Source organism: Myodes glareolus, chromosome 14 (assembly GCF_982192425.1).
Source record: "Myodes glareolus chromosome 14, mMyoGla1.1, whole genome shotgun sequence".
Classification (NCBI taxonomy): Eukaryota; Metazoa; Chordata; class Mammalia; order Rodentia; family Cricetidae; genus Myodes; species Myodes glareolus.
The window spans coordinates 54,492,358-54,509,452 of record NC_142039.1 but is presented as its reverse complement, the minus strand read 5'-3'; positions in this window follow the sequence as shown (position 1 = coordinate 54,509,452).

The following is a 17,095-nucleotide window of genomic DNA, read 5'->3' as shown; positions in this document are numbered from 1 at the left end:
CAAACATGTGGTGTACTTTCTTGATTGATGATTGATGTGAGGGAGATCTGGTCCCTGTAGGGTAGGCACTGTCACTCCTAGGCAGGTGGTCCTGGGTGCTAGAAGGAAGCAGGGCGAGCAAGTCAGTAAATAGCCCTCTCCCATGGCCTCTCCATCAGCTCCTGCCCCCGAGTTCCTGCCCTGTTTGAGTGCCTGCCCTGACTTCCCTCGGTGATGGACTATGATGTGGAAGTATAAACTAAAATAAACCCTGTCCTCCCCAAGTTGCTTTTGGTCATGGACCCCGATGTCCCGCGCTACCGTCTCGCCAGCAAGAACCACGCGGTACACATAGGATACTTCTGCAGTAAAGCTTTAATGCCCCTTGGGAGAGCGGGCATCAGCCAACATGGCGGAGACCCAGATAAGATGGAACCCATCCCTTATATAGGAAACAGACCCTGCTTTGGACGTGTCACTCTTTGATTGGTTCACTGCCCATTATCCCAGATGATGCCTCGGGAGTAGGCAGGGACGCAGCGGTAGAGAGTTACCAAGCACGTGCGCTGGGATTAAAGGCGTGTGCTACATCACCTTGAACTCACAGAGATCTGCTTGTCTCTGCCTCCCAGGCATTGGGACCAAAGGCGTATACTACCACGCCTTGAGGTCACAGAGGTCAATCTGCCTCTGCCGCCCAGGCATCAGGACTAAAGGCGTGTACCGCCACACCTTGGGGTCACCGAGGTCAATCTCTACTTTTGTTCCTAGAAGCAATGGAGAATGTGGTCCGGCCCTCCACACCCCTCAACTAAGACACCCTCCCTTGTTCCTCCCTCTTCCTTCCTCCCTTCCTTCTTTTCTGCTTCCCCCATCCCTTCCCTTTTTTCCTTGATGTTAAATACTTTTCCAGATTTCCACTGTCAAATATAAATAGCATGTATGTGATGAGAGCCCTTGATATCTACTCTCAGAAAATTTTGAGTATACAATAAATATATCTTATTAACCATAGTCACTGTGCATAGGGCTCTGTCTTACTCACCTTAGGAGGTTATAAAGTGTATTTACAGAATTGAAAATCCGTCAGCATGGGTTATTATAGTAGCCCTTCAGTATCCTAAGAAGTTTCTGTTCCTTTTGGCTGTCACCTGACCCTTCCTACCGACCTCCCTAGGATCGCCTGGCTCCAGGCAAAAGCTTATTTATTTTCTGTCTGTATCTATTTGCCTTTTATTCCCAAGCCTGGGTCTCGCTGTGTAGCCCAGATTGGCCAGGAGCCCTCCAGTCTCCTTCCTCAGCCTCCAGGGGGCTGGAGTTAGGTACATGTGTGTCATACAGCTGGCTTAGATGCACATCCTTTTGATAGCTCCTGTATATGGTCATACTGCCATCCCCAAACCTGACAGCGCACTACTTCAGGAAGCTTTTGGCTTTTTTAACATTGGGAAACATTTCAGTGTGTGTTTAGTGCCATCTTCATTTGATTTCCTCTAATTCTTGCAAACCCTAGCAATGTCGTCAAAGGCTTGAAAGTCGTCTTTTACAAATTACTGATTTATATCATTTATCCACTTTTCCAGTTGTCTTAGTTAAATCGTATATTAATTTTTTTTTCTTTCTGCAAACTTCTGGAAAAGCAGCCTCCCTGCAGCTCTCAGCGCTTGCTCTACCACCTCTGGGCCTTTCGAAGAGACAGACGTGGACGTGGTGTAAAGACCATGATTGTTTTCCCCAGCGCTGTGCTCACTTCCTCCTCCATGGCTGGTAAATCCAGAGCCGTTTGCCTGCATTCCAAAGGACGATAAACCATTGATCTTCCTCTCTCTTCCAGAGTGCATGGATCTGTGTGGAGGACAAAGGTCTCCCCCTGCATTCCATGGGGAATGGACAATAAAACTTCCCTGTGAACAAATTGTTGATCTGTTCTCTTATCATCAACCCGCTGTTTTCCACACAAGATACATGGATGGGGGTGTAGAAATTTAACAGTATTCTCCCTTTTCTGAGTTTGTAGTTCTTTATCTTTTGCTTATTTCTTATTCGCTTTTGTCTTTTTCTTTTTTCTTGTTTTCTTTCTTTTTTTTTTTTTGGCAAGGTCTTGCCATGCAACCCTGGCTGGCCTCAAAATCTCTATTCTCCTGCCTCAACCTTCTGTATGTGTGACTAAGTCCAGCAGTAACTTCTTTATCTGTGTTACATACATAAATTTTACCATTTCAACTATTTTTATGTGAAGTTCAAAAGCATTAGGTAAAGCTGCCCTCTCTTCTATCCAGAGAACTTTTTCATCTTGAAAAACAAAAACTATTTTTTAAGAGACTGTGACCTGTTTTCTTAACACTTTATTTATTATTATTAGTGTATGTGTGTGCACACGCGCACATGTGTGTGTGGACGTGTGTGTGTGTGTGTGTGTGTGTGTGTGTGTGTGTGTGTGACAGCATGCATGTAGAAGCCAGTGGACAACTTCATGGAGTCCGTTCTCTTCCTGCCTTATCTGGGTTTTGAGGATTGGACTGAACTCAGGCTGTCTGTCTTTCCTCACTGAGCAACAATCCAGCACCTTCACCCACTGAGCCATCTTGACAGCACAGAAAACTGAAATTTTAACTCATCAAACACTAATTTCTTCTCTCTCCCCTCCCTGGGACATCCTGCTTTGTCTCCGAGTCTGTCGAGAGCAGTCACAATCATCCAGTGTTGGTCCTTTGTGACTGGCATTTCACTTCGCAAGAAGTCCCCACAGGTCTCCATATGTCCAAATTTCCTTCCTGATAAAAAAATATGTTAAAGGGCGCAGAGAGATGGCTCAGAGGTTAAGAGCAATTATGCCCTTGCAGAAGACCCAGGTTCAATTCCCAGCATCCACACGCAACTCCGCTTCCAGGGAACCCAAGCCCCTCTTGACCTCCACAGGCACCAGGCATGCACATGGCGCACAGACACATAGGCAGACGAAATGCTTATATACATAAAACAAAATGAACAAATCTAAAATGATGTGTGATGTGTAAAATAAAAGACAGTAGAAAACAGGCCATTTTAACCTCTTTTAAGTACATAGCTGGGCGGCATCCATTCATTTAACACCTTTCGTCTGCTGAAACTGAAACATTGAGGCATAGTTTTCCGGTCTCCCCTCTCCCTAGCTCAGCCCTTAAGCTTTAACGATGTTATAGCCTTGTATACGTACAGCACATCCGGGTTACCCAACCATTCACTGACAGACACAGGCTGCATCTGCCTTTTGACTGCTGTGAATGATTTCAAGTATGAAGCAAGGCCCCTGTTTGAGTCCCCACATGTATGTGCATATTAATTTTCCTATAGTGGGATGACACCCAGGGCCTCACACATGCTAGGCAGGTACTCTACCAAGTCCCTGCTCAATGCTGTCTGAAAAGCAGACGACATTTCTCTCGGTCACAACACACTAACTTTCTCACCCTGTCCTTCGTGTTCTCTTCTATGTTGTTGGTGACAAGGACTCAGGTAGCACAGGCTGGCCTCAACCTCCCTTTTATACAGCCAAGGATGTCCTTGAATTTCCAATCCTCCCATCTCTACCTCCCAAGTGCTGGGATTACAGGTGTATACCACTGCTTCTTCCTTTCTGAGGTGCTGAAGCTGGGGCTTCGTATTTCCCGGGTAAACACCAGCTGAGCTACATTTCCAGCCCATCTGGTTTTTGTGTTCTGTTATAAAATATCAGGTCTGGACTGCCAGTCTTGCTAAATGGCTGCCTGGCTGCTGGCTTTTGATTCCTGTGGTCCGATAGTCATAATCCTGGGACGGTTTATCCACAGCTGAGGCCCTACACCAAGGAAGGCTGCCTGGCTCATAGCTCACGGGCTGGTTCTATTTTGAAAAGAAGGAAAGTTCCCTTCTGTCCCCCTTAAAAGCGCATTTAGGTAGACCTAGGGATTAATAAGTAATAAAACTACATGAATTTTATTAATGTTACATATACATGGGGGTCTTCATGTGTGAGGTCCAAAGAAATGAGCAGAGCATCTTAGCAACCAGTTCCTGTATCAGCGAAGTTCCCAGATCTCGCTCCAGTCCCTGGGGAAAAGCAGCCCCTTAATCTGGAAAGACCCAAGGCTGTGAAAGAATTTACTGTTTGTTCCAGGCAACGCTTGGTGTCAGGTCCTGACCTCCCACTTAGTTCTTTGTTTACTTCCAGAAAACTGGCAGTTGTGAGTCTTTGCTTGTGTGTGTGTGTGTGTGTGTGTGTGTGTGTGTGTGTGTGTGTGTGTGTAGGTAAGTCCTGGGGGTATGCCTTCTACAGTGATACAAGGTTTTGAGACCACTGTTGTCTGTCAGGTCATTTGCTGGCTGACCTGGTTATGTAGGATGTGAATGTACATCCTGTAAGGAAATCAGCAAAGTACAGAACCAAGCGAAAGTCACTACTCATTTCAAAGGGGAGCAGAATGCATCTATGCATTCATTTGCCTGTGTACATAAAAATCTGTGACTCTTGTGACTATGCATGGAAACTGGTAATATCCCTGGCTTTTTGGAGATAGGCATGGAGTAGCTAGGGCATGGAAGTGAGAGGATTTTGAGTTGATCATGTGATCATAACAGTATTTCCAGGAAGGTAAAATAAATAACAGCAGAATGAGTAAGCTCATTACAGCCCTAGAAATGCATTTTTATTTACAAATACACAATTACACATAAAATTCATCCTGAAGTTGCAGTTCAGTGGCTTTTAGCATTTATAAATCACTATCCCGGCAACACTGTCTTGCTTCAGCTCCTCACCCCACAGGGAAAGCCCCATCTTCCTGACCTCCTCCCTGCTGTCGTCCCCAGCAGCCATTTTACCCTGCTGTCTGACTCGTGGATTTGCCTGTTGTGAATACATCCTAAAAATGGAACCATGCAGGTAAAGGATGTTTAGATAGTTTCTACGGTTTGACTATTGGAAATCTTTTCTCAGAAACACGGAATTTCCAGGCTGGGTGTGTAGCACAAGCCTGTAATCTCTGTACCTGAGAGGTCGGAAGGAGAGTGTTGTCTAGGTTCCTGTGCCCAGACTAGCCTGAAGTTCCTAGTAATAGCCTGTCTCAAAACAACAGTAAGAGACGGAGAGGGAAAGGAGGGGAGAAGGAGAGAGCGTGGGAGCTTTAGGCCATGGGCATTTCGAGACATCTTGGTACTCAAAGCAAGGGTTGAGTATCATGTGCTGTCTGTCACATGACAGATATCTGTACACATTTAAAGACACAGTTGAAACCCACTCTTGTCTAACAAAAAAGAAATCAAAATTTCATCTAAATTAATCATTTCCTTTCTGTGCACTTCTTACGCATCCTCCTCGGTGCCTCCCCATCTCGCGTCTTCTTGTTCCCCTGGTTTGCTGCTCTCGTTCCCTGTTTGCAGGGTTGCTCACGGTGGAACCCAGGGCCTGCACATGCGCTGTTGCAGAACTAGCCAGGCTCCCTTGCCTCCCTGTCTGTGACTGCACTCAGTGGTTTCCCCAAACACCACTGGCCCCTCCTCCTACCTCTCTAGGACACCTTTCCCTGCTTCCTTACTTAAATGTTTTTTTTTCATTTCTCCCATTCGCCAAGATATGTAATCATCACTCCTGAATTAATTCACTAAGGAAAAAATGAAAAAGCTGGCGCACCCAGGCTTTACTTGAATAGTTATTTTTACCATTAGCTGTTGCCTGCAAGGCAAGAGGTTTGTTGAAACTGGTCTGCGCCTCCTCCACCTCCCCGCTGGGGGAAATGTAAGGCTGGGGTATTTTTCAAATCCAGGCTTACTGAGCTCAAAGAGGTAGTCTTAGGAGAGATTAGCATCAGCAGGAAGCTAGACAGTGTTCAGCTCCAGAAAAGATTTAGAGAGCAAGAGATCTGGAGACGCCACTGGCACACACATGCACAAAAATGCACAAAAGCACACATGTGCATATATATGTACACACAGATACAAATGCGTGCATAAATGCACTTGCACACACATATTTATGCCCATGAATGCAAACACATGCACTTACAGGTGGGTATACTATGTGCACACAAGTACACATGCATACATGTGCATAGATGAATACACATGTACATACATGCACACCTGCCACCATCATGTGTCCTCCTGGAGAGCTTAGAAAGCAAATCCTCAGTGCCCCAGTGAGAACTGTGACTCTTCTCCCGTCTCCTCTATCTTCAGAGAGAATTCCACCCAAACTACAGAGCAGGTCCTCAACAGAGTGGCGTCCTGAGACTGGAAAGTACTCAGACACTGAGGCTGTCTAGCTCCAGCCCGAATGGAACTTGCTTGGGTTTCTTTTTCTTTTATCTGTTAGAGGGTCTCATGATGTAGCCCTGGCTGGAGTCCATTATATAACTAGGACTGGCCTTGTTCCCACAGACAGACACCTGCCTCTGCCTCCCAAGCGCTGGAACTAAAGGTGTGTTTCACCGTGTCCATCATATTGAAATTTCTTGATTGATCTTTGTTTTGAGTTGCTTCTGCTTTTTGTTGTTGTTTTTATTTTTTGAGGCAGTCTCTCCCGCTGTAGCCCTGGCTGGTCTCAACCGTGCTGCAATCCTTCTGCCTCAGCCTCTCACGTTCTGGGACTATGGGTGTGAGCCACATCACCCACCTTCCTTGGACTGTTAAATCATACATGTTCTCATCCTGCCTTATCAGAATGTCCTTTGATGGGACAAATACACTATCTACTCTAGATGCATCGGTTGCGTTTCTACTCTGGGTGAGGTGACGCTGGCTCTCATTTGAGTTGTCCCCTCTTCTCACCTTGTTTTATCTAACCCACCCTGTACCCTTCATCCTCCTGCTTTCCTGCCTTGGCAGTCCCCCTTCTCCATCCCATGTCTCCTGGTGTCAGCAGGACAAACTCCACTTTTAAGGTTGCTCGAGGTGCCATGATTGGGTCCTGTTTGTCTTCCTAGGACCCTGCCACACACCCGATTTCAGTCTAGCACGTTATTTATTCTCCTCTGGGCAACCCAAAGGCATTCTGGGTCCATATTCCATATTCTTTGTCCAGAGTGCTCCTCAGTGCCTTACTCAGCAGACATTTACAAAGTACCCACCAGGAGCCAAGAGTTGGAACTTGACAGTGACACAGCTGGTGATGGTGGCTCACAGGAAAGGGAGCTTGAAGTGAAGTGGACCGAAGGGGCAAGGTGGGCCAGCATCGGGAGGTGGCCCAAGAAGACTAGCTCCAATTCTATTGCTGAGAGCTCCCAGCATCCTAGGGAGCGAGGCTGAGAAACAGTACATGCCACTAGCGCCCTGCTGCCGCTTCTGCTCAGAGCCTTTACCTGTCACACGGAGCCCGGTGAGCAGGCTCCGGGAACACGAGCTCTTTTGTATTTCATTTAGCAAGCACGGGTGCCGGCCTTGATCTCGTAAGCGTGTTTTCAGCGGAGCATGCGTGCTTCAGCTTGCCCCAGATCTGGATATGCTATTCCTGTGGGCAGGGCAGTTTCATAAGCACTGGTTTGTACAGAGAAGGCAGTCAATAAAAAATATCTGTCGCGTGAATAAGAACCAAGGAAGGTAGTCACAGGGCCCTGTTACCTGTTCTCAACGGGGCCCTCCAACAGGGGGCTCTTTCCCACTTCCCAGGGATGCTGGACAGCGTATTCACTGTGTCTCTAAGGAGACCTGAGCTCTTCAGATGGAAATGATTGATTGAACCTTGCTGGCTAGAGAGGGAGGGTGCATATGGAGTATATCTTACCTGGTAACAGGGGTCTGACTACCTTTAACATACGTGTGTGAGGTCCCCTACCAGTGAAGATGGAAATGCAGCAGCCGAGAGTCCAGAATGAGGGGGAATCCCTTTATAATTTTTCTCTTTATTAAATGTCTTCAACCCCACCACCACCCTTTTTTTCCCCAGCATCTAGAATGATCTTTGAGTACTGGGCGTGTGCTGCAAAAACTCAGAAGAAATGTGTAAGTAATGCAGAACCGAGCTGGCATCTGCCCGAGGGCGAGGCGGCCGGGCTTCTCCAACTGGCTCTCTGGGACGCTAAAGCTCCTCGCTCAGCAATTACATCTGCTGGAGCCACACCCGAGCCTGGAGCACCCTCCTGCCTTTGTCTCTGAGGGGGGAAATGCTGTTGAGCCCCAATGAAATCCTCCAGGAGATTACAAATAATTAAGGAAGATCCAGAGTTTGACTCTCCTCCCCTTTTTTCTAGGGCCTGAAGCTGCCTGCTCCCAAGGCGAAGGGCAGGATGGGAGGCAGTCTTCAGAGGAGAAGGTTGTTGGGCCTGCTTGACCACACTCTGATTGTTTAAGGCGTCCTCCCTGTCTGAGGGCCACTAGCCTCCCGGTCTTCCCTTCTTGCTGGTTTTATTTTGTTTGAGAGAGGATCTCACACAGCCCAGGCTGGCCTCAAAATCTCCATCCTCCTGCCTCCCACCTCTAAGTACTGGAATTACAGGTGTGTGTGGTCATGCTTGGGAAATGTTTTCTTTTGTTTTGGCATTTTTTTCTTTTCATTTCCTTTCTCCCTATTTGTCCATCTGTCTGTCTGTCTGTCTGTCTGTCTTCCTCCTCTTTCTCTTCATTGGCTTTGCTTTGTTTTTGTGGTGCTGGGACTGGAACCCGGAGTTGCAGGCATACCAGACCCCATCACCTCTGTCTGTCTACCGCCATGTTTGCTCTCCTCTCCGCTTTAAGGTTAACCATATGGTTCTCTTCCCATCTCAGTCCTCACCTTCTCTCTGGGCCAGTCACATACTTCCCTGGTGTCAAATACGTTCTACCCATTTACATACTTGCCTGTTCATAATGTCCGAAGTGCCACACACACGCTCTCTAAACCCCAAACTCTGCTTATCTGATATCAGATGGATTGAGCCATTGTTTACCCTGCAGCTAGGCAAGAGAACCGGCCTCCCACAGGGATCCGCTTCCTCCTTTATAGCCACCTTGAGGTGACAGTTAAACCGGAAGGCTCATTCTTTCCATCTCGGTCTCCACCGTGGTTCCTGCCCCCGGTCTCCCTACCATGAGCCTCTTAACACAACCTCCTTGTGTCCACGGTCTCCCCGCCCAGCTTCCACAATCTGGGCTAACAGGCTGTTTCTGCTTTAGTCTGATCGTACCGTCTCCTGAGATTCCATCAGCACGTCCTGAAATGGTTTAAAAGCCAATCCACACACTTGGGGGCTTTTTGAAAGCAGACGATGGGAAATTCCATGGGCTAAGTCAGGGTGTCTAGGGCGTCTCAAGCAGTCAGCCCCACTATTTGCAAAATCACTTGCCTGAAGACTCGGCCTCACGTTTCTTCATAAGACCTTGGCCCAAGCACAGGCCCTCCTTTTTGGGCACATAGAATGGCCTCATTCCCCTCTCTGCAGACACTAGCCTGAAGTCTGGATGCCCTGTCTTGCGCAGGACTTGTTTGGTGGCCTTGGGGAAAATCAATTCCCTCTTCTTTGGGGAAAATCAATTCCCTCTTCTTTGGGCCTCCTCCTCTACAGCCTGGAAACCCGGTGCCATCTTTACTCTCTTCAGTCTGGTGGTGGTTAGACTTAGTTCCTCCCACACACTGAGCACACGCTCTTCCACTGAGTTACTCCCTCTATTGTGTGGCTCTAAAGAGACGGCTCCCTCCAGCTAAACAATGGGTTAAACCTCCTAAGCGGCATCTTAGATAATTTTAGGTCAGCTTTTCTCATAGGGCTGACATATAAATGACCTTTAATAAATATATAACTGGATAGGGATAAACCTGAGGAAGCCAACCATTTTCACAGAATTTTAGAAAGAGAGTAATATAATTAGAAACAATTGCTGTTCCTGAAAGCTTTAAAACTCCTGAAACCTCAGAAACTTTTTATATTTTGCCTGAAATATAAACTCTTACTCCATTACTTCTGAGTTATTTTTCCTAGGGCTGTAAAATGATGGCATCCGAAGGGGAGCGGAAGAGGTCAACCCAGGGATGGTGTGTATGAAGCTGACTCTAAGACAGCAGGCCAATCACAGTCTCCATAGGCTCTTAGTATCACCACATGCTGACAACTGTTTATTTATCCATGATGCTGGGGATTGAACCCAGGACTTTGTGCATGCTAAGCACATGCTATGCCACTGGGCTATACCCCAGCCCCACCTCGAATGTGCTGGGAATTGAAAACGATGCTAACCATAACATTCTTCCGCTCCTTTTCCCAATCAAGCAACCCTGTGCTCTAGTGACTCTTGGGTGTTCATTGTCATTGTGGCGATCCCTGTGACCGGTCCAGCTTCATCAGTGTGTGTGAGAGAGGAGACTAGGTAGAAAAATTACAGATGACTGAAAATTGCATCACCTGCCTCCTTGACCTGATTGACAATGTTTTTAAGATAATAAAGAGATGGTAAAAGAATTAAATGTTTATCTGGTTATATTTTAAATTCCCTTTCTCCTAGGAGCACTCACCAACAAAATAAAATATTTCTAGTCACTTCTACAGTGACTCTTGCCTCTGAGCAAGTCCACTCCGATGCGGTCCTGGATAAAGATAATAGCAAGCATCTCTAGTTTCCCTGCAGAAAAGCTAAAAACAAAACGGACCCTGGCAGGGACAGGGAGGATCAGGGACAAAGCCTCGAATGCTGGAAGCAGGTAAAGTGGGAGTCTAGGACTTAGATGAAGGCTGTCCCATTGGAGGAGGCTGGGAGTGATGTGCTTTCTACTACAGTCCTCATGGTCTCAGGAGTGAAGACACCAGGCATCCCTGAAAGCAAGGGAGGAGTGACTACTATCTAAAGAGGACAGCAAGCTGGTGGAGAATGGGTTAGGGCTGAGATTAGCCCTGCCCCACAGCCACAAAAGTCAAATCTACTCAGGGAGCCAAAACAAGGCTCCTTGGGCTGGGGTCATCAGGCAGAGCTGGAGGAGAGAAGTTACTACTGTCAGAGAAGGTGACTGGCCAGAATGCTCACGCCCCACAGAGGGAGGTGGTACAGTCCCACCCTCCTCTCTTGTCAAATGGGACTCTCTCTCTCTCTCTGTCTCTCTCTGTCTCTCTCTGTCTCTCTCTCTCTCTCTCTCTCTCTGTGTGTGTGTGTGTGTGTGTGTGTGTGTGTGTGTGTGTGTGTATGGGGAGGGAACTGGGAAGAGACACTGAAAATCATTGATACGCCAGCCCAATGACAAAAGCCGAAGTAAAAAGCTATGTAAGATGCTTCTTAGGTTTTAACCTGTTGTTTAGCTGAAGAAAGAGACATCTTTTTAGAAACACACAATATAGCGCTGTAGATTAGTGGAACCACACAGACCTGACTATGAAAATTCAAAGACTTAGACTCAGGGACTCGGGAGACAAATTCTATGAGGGGCATTCCTGTCATCCCACAGTGGGGTCCTCAGCCACACACTTGACAGCGTTCTCAGAGGTCCCAGTTTGGAGCTTCATCCCAGTTCTGAATTTGTAATGGGCCAATACTGCTTGCACACCTCTGACAAGGTTTCTAATGTCCGTCACTGAAAAGAAGAGAAACAACTTGGAGCCCATCGGATGTTACAGGGAGAAAATACCTCTAAAATCTATTCGAGCATAAGAAAGATAAACAAACTACCAGGGCCTCAAATAACTGCATCAATAAACAGGTTTTATGATTTTGAAAAGTTCATTTAAATTTGTATTTTAGGGGCTAGAGAGGTGGTCTGGCAGTAAAGAGCACTTGTTGCTCTTGCAGAGGATCTGGATTTACATCCTAGCACTGATATGGTTGTTCACTATCATTTCAAGGAAGAAAGAAAGACTGTAAGAGACAGAGGTAGTGAATGCCTACAGTGAAACCATATTTGCTGGCCATGGCCATGACAGAGCCCTGACACACACAAACTCACATCAGCTGTGGCTGTATGTACAACACCTGCTCAACATCCAACCTGTACCAACTGTGGTGACCCATATCCTTAATCCTAGCAGACACAGGAAGGTCTCTGAGTTCAAGGCGAACCTGATCTACAGAGTGAGTTCCAAGACAGCCAGGGCTATGGAGAAACCATGTCTTGGAACACCAAAAATAAACATAATAAATAATAAAAATTCCAGCCAGACAGAATCCCTGCATGTATGTGGAAGGGTTTCTTGTAGTCCCAAGCCTAGCTGAGGAGCCATTAGCAATGCTGGAGGAGGGAGAGTCAGTTTTCTTCAAGGGTTTGGCTCCTGAGAGGCTGCCCATGCTCGAGCAGATGCCCTACGGACTGGCAGCACTGAGCGGATTCACTTGTTGTTTAAAGAGCACTTGTAGTTGGGAGAGAAAAGCGGTGGGTGTGATCACAGAAAGCTGGAGGGGAGGGAATGGGAGTAGATTTGATAAAACATTGTATGTATTTATGACATTCTCAAACAATAAAAATTAAACACATTTTAAAATGTGTTTTATATTATAAATTTATTTTACATTTATATTATAAATGTATTATTATTTTAAATTTATATTATATTAATTTATATTGATATTAAGAGAAGAAAATATATTCATAAAGGAAGAACAGAAACAAGGCATGGTGGCACAAATACACCTATAATCCCAGGACTTGAGAGGTAGAGGCAGGAGAATCAGGAGTTCAAGGCTAGCCTCTGCTATACAGAGTTTGAGGCCAGGCTAGGGTACATGAGACCCTACCTCAAAAAACTAAACCACAAAAGGGAAAACAAAAGATGTACTTCCCCTATATACCCAGTAAGCGATGGATCCTTTAAAAGCAAAAGAAATCAGCCAGGCAATAGCGGCACACGCCTTTAATCCCAGCACTCCAGGAGACAGAGACAGGTGGATCTCTGTGAGTTCGAGGCCAGCCTGGTCTACAGAGTGAGTTCCAGGACAGGCTCCAAAGCTATAGTGAAACCCCTGTCTTGAAAAAGAAGAAGAAGGAGGGGGAGGGGGAGAAAAGAAAGGAAATCTGGGTCTGGTAGTGTGCACCTGTAATCTCAGCACTCAGGGGGCTGAGGCAGCAGGATCTCTATCTGTAGGTTTCAGGCTAGATAGCAAAAGGGAGACTCAGGAAAGGAGAGAGCGTTGTAGGACCGGAAAGAGAAGAGAGAAGGCAGAAGACATGGGGTGAGTGAAAGTGGTCAAAGTACATGAAAGAAACTGTCTGTAGAGAAACAAATCACTAAGGCTAATGAAGATGTGCCAACCAGAACTTCGTAACTAAAATCAATACCCATGAAAGACAGGCGAGAGAAACCAAAGAACTCCATGTCCTTACGACTGAAAGGGGTGTGAAAAGACACATGGTTCTCTCCCGAGTACCCACCTGCCACAAACTACACTCCCACACAACCTGGCACTTTAAGCCTTCCATTATTTCCGTGTTTTTTGTGTTATCCGAGTACACGAGTAGGTGCCCAGTTAAATCTGGGGTTGGGGTAGGCTGGAGTTTGCGGTGGAGTGGGTGGAGAGGGACTGGGGGTGGGAGGGGCTGGGTAGGAGTAGGGGTGTCCTAGAGAGATGGCTCAGTGGTCAAGAGCACTCGCTGTTCTTGCAAAGGACACACACGGGGTTACACCCTGGCTCACAACCATTAACTCTAAGGAATTCGGCCAGACAGTGAGAGTCTCTTAAAGAATGTCTCCGGGAGGGGTTTCCTAGGACGCAGGAGACCACTGCCTTAGTTCTCCCTGGTACAGGAAGTCGGGGGAGCCTCATGAAGGAAAACCAAGGAATGACAGCGTGGTATTTCATTTGCTTAAAAAGCAAAAGCAAAAATCCCCAGCACTCAGGAGGCATAAATGGGTAGATCTCTGTTGAGTTCAAGGTCAGCTTGGTCTACAGAGAGTTCCAGGACAGCCAAGGTTGCACAGTGAGAATCTGCCTTAAAAAAGAAATGTGTGCACCGTGCTGTATAAAATATCGGTCAACTCAAGGAGGCTGAGGCTTTGTCTGTCATATGGGTTGGTCCAAAACTGCCACTGGGGCAACACAGGCCCCTCTGGGGAAGGTCTCAGAACTCAGGTGAGATGGTGACAGACTTTCTAGTCTCCCTCACCTCGGAGTTTCCTGTCAGAGAGGAGACCCTAACAAGCCAGCAGAGAGCTGATGCTGTGCTACCCCCAAGCCACAAGTCGCGGGACATTTCTGCCACCGACACTGAACCGATCAGGCTGTGGCCTGGACAGGTCATCTTTCCACCTTGAGCCGAGGAAGCTTGTCTGTCAGAGACAACTCAAGTGTAGGGTAGAAGAATTTACCAGACCAGAACTTAGAGAAAAGTTTGGATAAATAGCTCTGTGGACAGAGAGAGCAATCACAACAGGCAAATTTTGAGGAGATTTGGGGGTGGGGAATAGAGAAATTTGGCTCCTGAAAGAAACTGGGTGCTTTTTTGAGAGTTAAGAAAAATTTATGCGGCCTTACCTCCAGGCGATATGATGAGGTCCTATCTGAACAAAGGTGGAGGGTTCCCTATCTTGAGGTAGTAAGTCAGGACCCTTAGAAGTGAGTTGTTTGAACAAGGCATCACAAACCAACAGATCAGGCTCTAAGCTGTCAAATCTCTAAGCTGAGGTTGGGGGCAGGAAGTGCTGTTTATTTTTGCCCCTTTTGACTCTGTAGACATGATGTAACAAGACGGGACACAGCTCAAGTGGCCAGACCATCAAACCCATTACTTCAGATTTGTACCCACCCACCCTCTTGGGCCACCCACACTGTGAGTCTGTGGACTCTACCTGAATTTCCACATGCACAGGCAGTTCTAGCTCCTCCAAGCTGCAGGACTCATGACCTGGGTGGCCTTTATTAGTGGTAACCACGTGTCCAATCCACTTTTCCAAGCAAAGGCATTTCCATCAGCAGCACATGGCCGGCAGCCCCACCCACACCTGGTCTCCGTCAGCATCGTTGTTCAGTTTACCTACCAATTCTTTTCCTTCCAAAACACAAGGCCATGAAAATAAACTCATGGGCTTGCTCAGACACCAACAGAGGCTGGCACAAAACCCACCCTAAAGGAGGAGTGCCCCTAAGAGGCGACGGGGTCAGAGACTGTCCCCTGAGATAGCGAAGAGACTCCCTTTGGCCAGGACAGAGAAGCTGCTGGAATTTCAAGTTCCCAAATACAATCAGTTCAGGTGCCTTCTGGGCTTACCCTCTCCCAAGGGGCTTGCCCTTCATTACCGAATGGTTTCCATCATTCAGATTTTTCTAAGTTACATTTTTTTAAATATCTATTTATTTATTTATTATGTATACAATATTCTGTCTGTGTGTATGTCTGCAGGCCAGAAGAGGGCACCAGACTTCATTACAGATGGTTGAGAGCCACCATGTGGTTGCCGGGAATTGAACTCAGGACCTTTGGAAGAGCAGGCAATGCTCTTAACCACTGAGCCATCTCTCCAGCCCCTCTAAGTTACATTTTATTTGTGGAGCTCTGAGTCGGACGACAACTTGGGGAGTCAGCTCTACGCTTCCAGATGTCTGTACTGGGGGTTGAACAGAGGGACATGCTCCTGGTTTCCCCCTTCATTCCAGCTAGGTAGAGCTCCACAGGCTGCCATGAAGCTGGATCAGACAGGAGCAAAAGTACCCCAGATAGCAAAATCCCTGTTCTCCTCCAGGGTCCTAATTAGCAACCAGCTCAAGCTGGAGAAACTCTGGGGACTCTAAAGCCACAGCCGCACTCTGCACGAGCATGTGTTACGAGGCCACCTGGAGCTGCTGGGTGTGCACCACGGGTCTGTTCCAACCCCATTAGGACTCTCAGGCTCCAAATGGGAGAAGACTGTTTAGCATGGTGAGAAGGGCATGGCAGTGACGCAGCTCTTACTGCGGCGTTGAGCGAGGGCTGGCCTGCTGCCAAGGAAAACTGTGGAGTCAGTAGCTTTGGTTTTTGGTCATCCCCACCCTCACCATTCTGCTTCTCTTCACTTCCTGCCATGCCTCTTCCAGTGTTCCATGTTCCTTCACTACGTCAAGATTTGCTCAATGAGAATGAGCCATCTTATTGAAATACGAATCCTGGCTGGGTGTGGTGATGCATACCTGTAATCCCAGCGCCAGAGAGGCTGAGGCAGGGAAACCAGAAGACTGGCCTGGGCTATAGAGCAAGACGGTCTCAAAACTCAATGGTGGGGCTATACAGTGGCTGAGCACGTCCTAGCAGACACGATGTCCTGGGGTCACCCCCCGCCCAGCACTGGAAACCAGTGAAGAAACACCTCCCCCATCAATCACTAATTAAGGAAATGCCCTACAACTTGTCTACAGCCCAATCTTTTTTTTTATTAAATTATAAAAGTTTCCATTTCAGCCCCTCCTCCCAACACCCTCCCACTCCCCCCCACTCCCTCTCCTCCTCCCTCTCCATCCCCTAGAGCAGTCAGGGTTTCCTGCCCTGTGGGAAGTTCAAGTTCCTCCCCCCTCCAGGTCCAGGTGAGAGTCCAAACAGACTGGATCGCCAAAATCCAGCATATGCAGAGGAAGCAAGTCCCAGTGTCATTGTCAATGGCTTTTCAGAAAGGCTCCGGGCCAGCCACATTCAGAGAATCTGGTTGGATCACGTCCTCGTTCAGTCCCAGTCCAATAGGCCTTGGTGAACTCTCATTATATCAGTCCCCTTGTATCAGTGGGTGCTCGCATCCCTCGCAGTACTGATTACTTTTTTTATTTTCTTCATCCTTCTGCTCCTCATTTGGACCGTGGAGTGCTCAGTCCGGTGTTCCAATATGGGTCTCCGTCTGTATCGCCATCCAACGTCGAATGAAGGTTTCCTCTGCCCTTGCCTTCTTTGCTCACGTTCTCTTTCCTTCTGCCTCTCATTTGGACCTAGGGAGCTAGGTCCAGTGTTCCAACGTGGGTCTCCGCCTCCATCTCCATCCATCGCCAGGTGAGGGTTCTATGGTGACATGCAAAATATTCATCAGTATGGTTGTGGGCCAAGGCCGGTTCAGGCACCCTCTCCTCTGTCCAGAGAACCATCTGGGGATCTCTCCATGGACCTGGGATCCCCTTTATAATCAAGTCTCTTGTAAACCCTAAAATGATTCCCTTAGTTGAGGTATATACTTGCCTGATCCCACATCCATCCTTCCTCCCTCCCCCCCATCCCAGTCCCCCGATCTTTCCCCATTCCTCCCCTACTCCCTTCTCTCTAACCCTC